Consider the following 8,906-nt stretch of genomic DNA (forward strand, 5'->3'; position numbering starts at 1 on the left):
TTCAAAATATATAAGAAGTCTGACTGGATCAAGCTATCTGAATTTAGTGTGTGTTCTATAATAAGCCTACGGCAGGGTCACAGGTTGGAAGGTTCTCAGGGATCATCTAGTCCAACTCTTCTGGTAGATATTCTATGTAATCTAAATAAAGATAATAAATTAAGTGTAAACAGATGTAGATACAAGTAGATATCTAAGTCTAAATAGAGAAGTGTAAGATTAGTGTCAAAATATCTGTCGTGGTTTAGCCGGCAGCTCAGCCCCACACAGCCGCTCGCTCACTCACCACCGGTAGATGGGGGAGAGAATCAGGAGGGTAATGCTCGTGGGTTGGGATAAGAACGGTTTAATAATTAAAATTAAAAGAAAACAACAGTAGAAATGCAATGTAAAGGAGAACGAGAGGCGCAAAGCCCTGGGGCGGCGGGGGGGAAGGGAGGGGAGAGGGGGAACGAACCACCGGAACAAACTGCCCGCGCCGCAGCCGCGCGCCGCCCGCCGACCCGACGCCGCGCCGCCTCCGCCCTCGCTGCAACTGCCCCCACCTCAATATATTGGTCATGGTGTCACATGGTATGGAATGAACCTGCCATTGGCCAGTCGGGGTCAGCCGCCCCCACCATGGCCCTGCCCCTCCCAGCCCCCCCCCGCCACGCGGCAGAGCGCGGGAAGCTGGAAAGGTAGCTGACCCCCACAGTGAGGAGAATTAACCCCTTCTCAGCCAAAACCAGCACATTCTCCACCCCTTATTCCATACCATTTACACCATGCCCAGGTCCCATATGATGCAATACAACCGTACCAACCACCACCCCTCCCCTTCCCATCCTTTAACATAATACACAGACATCATTCCCTTAGTTCATGGACCTTCCCTGTACAATGTCCATTAAAAATGTCCATTGAGTTCATCCAGTCCATGACTCTGGGCTCCATCTGTTGTATCAGTCTTTCCGGGTGGGAGAGATGGTGTGTGGCGTTGGGTCGCTGCATACCGAGTCAGTCATCGTTCCATCACTGCTGCACGGCTTGTTTCATAGTTGATCTTCCATGGGTTGGGAGGCTCGTACTCTGATATCATTGGTACAACACAGAGGTGACACACAGTATTATATAGCAGTTCACATTGTGCCATGCAGTTCATTGACTGTTTTCACCCAAAATCAAATCCCCTTGAGGCACACATCGGATTTCTCCATCCTCCCGCATCACCCACCAAGTGCACCCAAGTCCTCGAGCAAAAGCAATCCCACGAATGGCTTTGCCTTTGCCGGAGGCAGGAAGAACCCAGACTGTTTTGCCCAGCATACTTTTTGTGTGCACTACAGGGACTCTATCCCCTTCCACAGTACGTAAGGATTCTGACTGGGCAGGGCCAGCTCGGTTGGCAGATCCCCTCGTGTTGACTAACCACGTGGCTTTTGCTAAATGTGCATCCAGTGCTTGAATGTCCCACCCCCCATTGCTCTCAGTGTAGTTTTTAACAGTCCATTGTACCGCTCCATTTCCCCAGAGGCTGGTGCGTGATAGGGGATGTGATACACCCACTCAATGCCGTGCTCTTTGGCCCAGGTGTCTATGAGGCTATTTCGGAAATGAGTCCCGTTGCCTGACTCAGTTCTCTCTGGGGTGCCATGTCGCCTCAGGACTTGTTTCTCAAGACCCAGGAGAGCGTTCCGGGCAGTGGCGTGGGGGACAGGAGATGTTTCCAGCCAGCCGGTCGTTGTTTCTACCACTGTAAGCACATGGCGCTTGCCTTGGCGGGTCTGTGGGAGTGTGATATAGTCAATTTGCCAGGCCTCCCCATATTTATACTTCAGCCATCGTCCCCCACACCACAGAGGCTTTACCCGCTTCGCTTGCTTGATTGCAGCGCATGTGTCACATTCGTGGATAACCTGTGCAATAATATCCATGGTCAAGTCCACCCCTCGATCACGAGCCCACCTGTATGTTGCATCTCTCCCTTGATGACCTGAGGTGTCATGGGCCCACCGAGCTAGAAATAGTTCACCCTTATGCTGCCAGTCCAGATCCACCTCAGCCACTTCAATCTTGGCAGCCTGATCCACCTGCTGGTTGTTCCGATGTTCTTCAGTGGCCCGACTCTTGGGGACGTGAGCATCCACATGCCATACCTTTACAACCAGGTTCTCTACCCGGGCAGCAATATCTTGCCACAGTGCGGCAGCCCAGATGGGTTTGCCTCTGCGCTGCCAGTTGCTTTGCTTCCATTGCTGCAGCCAGCCCCACAAGGCATTTGCCACCATCCAGGAGTCAGTATAGAGATACAGCACTGGCCACTTTTCCCGTTCGGCGATGTCTAAGGCCAGCTGGATGGCCTTTACCTCTGCAAACTGGCTCGATTCACCTTCTCCTTCAGCAGTTTCTGCTACTTGTCGTGTAGGACTCCATACAGCAGCCTTCCATCTCCGGTGCTTTCCCACAAGGCGACAGGACCCATCAGTGAACAGGGCGTATTGCTTCTCATTTTCTGGCAGTGTGTTATACAGTGGGGCTTCTTCAGCACGTGTCACCTCCTCCTCTGGTGATAATCCAAAATCTTTGCCTTCTGGCCAGTCCATGATCACTTCCAAGATTCCTGGGCGACTGGGGTTTCCTACTCGAGCCCACTGGGTAATCAGTGCAACCCATTTACTCCATGTAGCATCAGTTGCATGGTGTGTAGAGGGGATGTTTCCTTTGAACATCCAGCCCAGCACTGGCAGTCGGGGTGCCAGGAGCAACTGTGCTTCAGTACCAACCACTTGTGAAGCAGCTCGGACCCCTTCATATGCTGCCAATATCTCTTTTTCAGTTGGAGTATAGCGGGCTTCGGACCCTCTGTATCCCCGACTCCAAAACCCTAGGGGTCGACCCCGGGTCTCCCCTGGTGCTTTCTGCCAGAGGCTCCAGGTAGGGCCGTTCTCCCCGGCTGCGGTGTAGAGCACATTTTTTACATCTTGTCCTGCCCGGACTGGCCCAAGAGCTACTGCATGGACTATTTCTCGTTTAATCTGTTCAAAGGCTTGTCGTTGCTCAGGGCCCCATTTGAAATCATTCTTTTTCCGGGTCACTTGATAGAGAGGGCTTACAATCAGACTGTAATTTGGAATAAGCATTCTCCAAAAACCCATAACGCCCAAGAAAGCTTGTGTTTCCTTTTTGCTAGTTGGTGGAGACATGGCTGCTATTTTGTTGATCACATCCATTGGAATATGACGACGACCATCTTGCCATTTGATTCCTAAGAACTGGATTTCTCGTGCAGGTCCCTTCACCTTACTTTGTTTTATGGCAAAACCAGCTTTCAGAAGGATTTGGACTATTTTCTCTCCTTTCTCAAAAACTTCTTCCGCTGTGCTGCCCCACACAATGATGTCATCAATGTACTGAAGGTGTTCTGGAGCTTCTCCCTGTTCCAGTACAGTCTGAATCAGTCCATGGCAAATGGTAGGACTGTGTTTCCACCCCTGGGGCAGTCGATTCCAGGTGTACTGGACGCCCCTCCATGTGAAAGCAAACTGTGGCCTGCACTCTGCTGCCAGAGGGATTGAGAAGAATGCATTAGCAATATCAGTTGTGGCATACCACTTGGCTGCCTTGGACTCCAGTTCGTATTGAAGTTCTAGCATGTCTGGCACAGCAGCACTCAACGGTGGAGTGACTTCATTCAGGCCACGATAGTCTACTGTTAGTCTCCACTCTCCATTAGACTTCCGGACTGGCCATATGGGACTGTTAAAGGGTGAGTGGGTCTTACTGATGACTCCTTGGCTCCTCAGTTGGTGAATGAGTTTATGGATGGGGATCAGAGAGTCTCTGTTGGTGCGATATTGCCGCCGGTGCACTGTTGTGGTGGCGATTGGCACCTGTTGTTCTTTGACCTTCAGCAACCCCACCACAGAAGGGTCCTTTGAGAGACCGGGCAAGGTAGACAGCTGTTCAGTTTCCTCCGTCTCCAAGGCAGCTACACCAAAAGCCCACTTGTAACCTTTTGGGTCCTTGAAATACCCTTTCCTGAGGTAGTCTATGCCAAGGATGCACGGAGCCTCTGGGCCAGTCACAATGGGGTGCTTCTGCCACTCATTGCCAGTTAGGCTCACTTCGGCCTCCAATACAGTTAGCTCTTGGGATCCCCCTGTCACTCCAGCAATGCTGATGGGTTCTGCCCCTATATAGTTCGATGGCATTAAGGTGCACTGTGCGCCGGTGTCCACTAAAGCTTTATACTCCTGTGGGTCGGACGTGCCAGGCCATCGGATCCACACAGTCCAGTAAGCCCGGTTATCCCTTTCCTCCACCCGGCTGGAGGCAGGGCCCCTCTAGTCCTGATCATGGCAGTCACAACTCACTTCCTGCAAATGTGAATCAGGAGTCCCTCTATTACACTTAGAAATAAAATCTGCGCTTCTACTCCTCTGTCTGGGGACTTGTTCACTGGAAATTGGAGCAGCGGCTTTCCTGGAAGAGCCTCCCTGAGTGCCTGTTCTTCCTTGCAGTTCACGTACTCGTGCCTGTAGGGTCGAGGTAGGCTTGCCATCCCACCTCATCATGTCCTCTCCGTGGTCACGCAGGTAGAACCATAGGGTGGCCCGTGGTGTGTATCCCCTTCTTTGAGCCAAAGGACGCTTATTCCTAACAGCTGAGACACTGCTCTGTCGAGGTGGGGAGTAGGACAGATCTTCTTTGAGTTGCTGGACCACTTGGGATAGTTTCTCCACAGCAGAGACAAGCGAGGAAGATATATTTGTGTCGTAATCTCGGAGTTTATCTATCACCTCTGCCACCGTTGGTGTCTCGTCATCTTTCCAGGACATCACTGCCAATGAGTTTGCATGCGAAGATGGTGCGCTCTGTACAAACTTCCGCCACATGGGTCGTGTGCACTCGGCTTCACCTGGATCTTTGGATGACCGTTGATCGTCCAGGTCACCATAAATCACCTCAAACACAGCTAATTCCCTTAGATACTGGATGCCTTTCTCCATAGTTGTCCATTTTCCTGGGCGATATGTAACATCTTCTTTAAAGGGATACCTTTCCTTCACTCCGGGCAGGAGTCGCCTCCAGAGGCTGAGGGCTTGTGGTTTTTTTTCCTATTGCTTTGTCAACGCCCCCTTCCCCAGAAAGGGATCCCAATTGTTTGGCTTCTTTTCCCTCTAGTTCCAGGCTACTGGCCCCATTATCCCAGCATCGGAGCAGCCAGGTGACAATGTGCTCACCTGAACGACGGCTATAATCTTTTCGCATATCTCGCAACTCACTTAAGGACAGGGATCGGGTGGTCTCTATTTCATTTATTACTTCTCCCTCCTCTCCCCGCGATGGCCCTGGTTCTTCATCATCCCGTTCTAAACGAGTTGATGTCCGCTTCCAATATTTTGTCTTGTGTATGGGGGCAACTGATACTGGTACGGGTTTATTTTCTGAGCTAGCTCCGGCACTTGTTGTGGGGGTTTGAGTGGCTGCAGTGCCTGTCGTCCGGGCTGGATTGTCTACAGCGCCAGTCACTTTGCATTTCAACCCAGAGACCTTCTCTTCCCCCTGGGGGCATTGAATGCTGTTGAGCAGGGCTCGGTATGCATGGGCCAGACCCCAGCATGTTGCAGTTATCTGTGTCTCTCTGGAGTTCCCAGCGTAACAACATACTTTCTCCAAATATTCTACTAGTTTTTTAGGATTCTGCACTTGTTCGGGGGTGAAACTCCAAAACACTGGGGGTGCCCACTGCCCTAGGTATTTGCCCATGCTATCCCACATGCCCTGCCACTCGGGGCAGATTTCTGGGTGATATTCTTAAGTTGCTTAGTCAAAACCAAAACAACCTGCCCAAAAACTAACAATAAGTGCACCTTAACCACCCAAGGATGTTCAAGATACAAAGACGTTGTTGTAACAAAGGCACAGACATCATAGAACAAAGTTGCAAAGGTATTATTCTGTATTTCCTCCATATAAAATCTCTCAGAGGAGGGGGTATAATTGTTAATTGCCTCAACAAGGTGGTATCCGAAGTACAGTAACGGTTTCAGCAAAAACCCCAAATATCAGATAAAGCTGAAAACGAGTGTTTGTATAACAAATCTTGTAGGCAAAACATTACTAATCACAGCAGAACACAGCAGACTCAACAAATCAACACCAATCTGTAACACCAACTGCAAAAAGGACAACATGGTGCTGTGACCAGCAGCTGTTGTTATCTCCAACCCTTGAGCCCCACGTTGGGCGCCAAAAAGACTGTCGTGGTTTAGCCGGCAGCTCAGCCCCACACAGTCGCTCGCTCACTGCCCCACCGGTAGATGGGGGAGAGAATCAGAAGGGTAACGCTCGTGGGTTGGGATAAGAACAGTTTAATAATTAAAATTAAAAGAAAACAACAGTAGAAATGCAATGTAAAGGAGAACAACGAGAGGCGCAAAGCCCTGGGGGGGGGGGGGGGAAGGGAGGGGAGAGGGGGAACGAACCGCCGGAACAAACTGCCCGCGCCGCAGCCGCGCGCCGCCCGCCGACCCGACGCCGCGCCGCCTCCGCGCTCGCGCTGCAACTGCCCCCACCTCAATATATTGGTCATGGTGTCACATGGTATGGAATGAACCTGCCATTGGCCAGTCGGGGTCAGCCGCCCCCACCATGGCCCTGCCCCTCCCAGCCCCCCCGCCACGCGGCAGAGCGCGGGAAACTGGAAAGGTAGCTGACCCCCACAGTGAGGAGAATTAACCCCTTCTCAGCCAAAACCAGCACACTAATATTTGAGATACACAAGACAGATCTGCACATTAGACTTACAATGCGAGAAAGGAAGCTCTCGGTTACCATTATGCTGATGAGCCGAGGCTCACAAAACCCTCTATATTCCTACCTATGCACATGCTGAGCACAGACAACAATAGAGACATCGAGACCTAAGTGCAGTACGGGATGACGATAGACTACAAAATCCACACAACACAGACACAAGCTGGAACTGCCCTGCCTGGCAGACGCTCAGGAAGAGGCCTTTAGAAAATAACACACAGGCTACCTAATATGGTGCTGCAGTCACACAGATCCTCTTCATCATCTCTAAAGATGGAGCGCCACCAGTCAGCGTCACACCACTCAATGCTGACTTCCTCTGCAACTACACCCCCCTCGGAAGTGCCATGAACTTCCGCTGGCTCCACTCTAGTAAGCCTGGATGCAGTGGCCACCTCCACCTATGGCACCTAGAGCACCAGAGAGACAAGGTGACTGTTGTGCCTGGAAGCGGCTGCCTGCTCACAAACAATTCCACACCTCAAAAATAACTACCGCTATGGTTTGCTGTTCATCGTTCACCTTGCCCAACGAGCTCGAGACAGACATCCTGCTTTGCTTATGATTTTGGGGGTTGCTTTACACCTTCAAAACAGAGCATTAACTAGTCACATAACTGCTCACACTGGCATGACCCCTCCGTCGTCACGTACTGACCTACCTTCTCACAATGCTCTGTTCACCTCCTCTCTTCCGCATCCGGCTCCCTGCTGTGCATCTGCAGGAACAAGAAAACAAGATCAATAGGATGCTGACAAAACCTTAACTAACAACAAACCTTCCCCATTCTCACTTCTGTGCTCCGCAAACCTTGCCGATACATACTTCTCATGCTCATCTGCCACGCTGAGCCAGCAACAGAGACTTCAAAAAGAGACAAACAGTAACACCCTTCCCTCTTCTTCCCCGTACCCCAACAGCTGCATTCCAGACACATCCTTTCCCCTAACACGAGTCCCCTCACCTCCGGATACATGCCTCCTGGGTCAGTGGGTGCGTCAGGCGCCTGCGCGTATACTCAGTCCATCTTCGATGGCTCAGGAACCGTCACCTTCGATCCAGGGCCCACTTCCAGGAAAATACAGAGAGGCACACAGATGTTGTACACTTCTACCTTCGTTAAAGTTCTAGAAAATAAAACAAACAAAAAACACAAAAACAACAACCACCAAACAAAAAACACACACACAAAAACACACAAACAAAAAAATCCCAAACAAAAAACAAAAAACCACACGCACAACCAAACAATCAAAACACACTATTAAACCATCTTGCTAATCCTGAACACCCGAAGTTACTGACCCGAGGAAAAAGAAAAGCTGCATACCAGTGTACTTCGAATATATGTGCCGCTCAACATTAACTGCTCCTTAATCTCTTACCTCAACCAGAAACCTCCCCCTCCCTATGTGTCAAAACACACCTACCAAAAGAGCTTATACAGCTGAAAAGCTGCAACCAACTCAAGGAGCAGTACCAGAGAAGCCCAGGTTGCAGAACGAGCCTCCCGAAAAAAGGCTGGGGCTCATCTGCCCCCAGTCCCACCCCCACCCTTCCCACAATCCCCTGGAAAGGGGCAGGTCAAGCCCACAGAGGGTGTAAAGATGGCCCAGATGAGAAAACTCCCTGCTCTTCCTAACTGCCTTACCTTTACAGCATGCCAAGTGCTGAACATGCACACAGACCCTTCCTGGATATGACAATACCAGCTCTTCTGCTACAACTACATCTTTTGCATCAGCAATGTGACCACGTAGAGATTTAAACTTCATTTTACTGGGACACAGAAAGAAGACAGATGTCATATTAAGCTACGTAGGAAAGCCGTTCATTAAATGCAATAACAGTATTATTATCAAAGACTACGGGCTTTACTTCCCAGTAAAATAAACTCAAAATGCTATGGGGTTATGCTTCATTTCTAGCAAGACCACCCACACTACCTAACATCTACGAGAACTACATTCTGGGTAAGACTGAATGTCAAAGCAGAATCAAATCTTTTAAGAACCCCTTCTCAAAAATATCTCTGGTGGTAAAGTAAATAATTTACTGTAAAATCATCAACCACTCAGAGTCACCTCAACATTCTCTCTCTCGCT

General features: G+C 50.2%; 1 long non-coding RNA gene across 1 annotated transcript; it reads right to left on the reverse strand.

Moving 5' to 3' along the window:
* Window positions 1-631: 631 nt before the first annotated feature.
* Window positions 632-8,365, reverse strand: LOC135310488 (uncharacterized). Its single transcript, XR_010370567.1, has 3 exons — window positions 7,766-8,365; window positions 7,463-7,519; window positions 632-1,071 (listed from the first exon to the last, which is right to left on the reverse strand). It is a non-coding gene; the product is annotated as an uncharacterized LOC135310488 (long non-coding RNA).
* Between the last annotated feature and the right edge of the window lie 541 nt (window positions 8,366-8,906).

The sequence above is a fragment of the Phalacrocorax carbo genome, chromosome Z (assembly GCF_963921805.1).
Source record: "Phalacrocorax carbo chromosome Z, bPhaCar2.1, whole genome shotgun sequence".
Taxonomy (NCBI): Eukaryota; Metazoa; Chordata; class Aves; order Suliformes; family Phalacrocoracidae; genus Phalacrocorax; species Phalacrocorax carbo.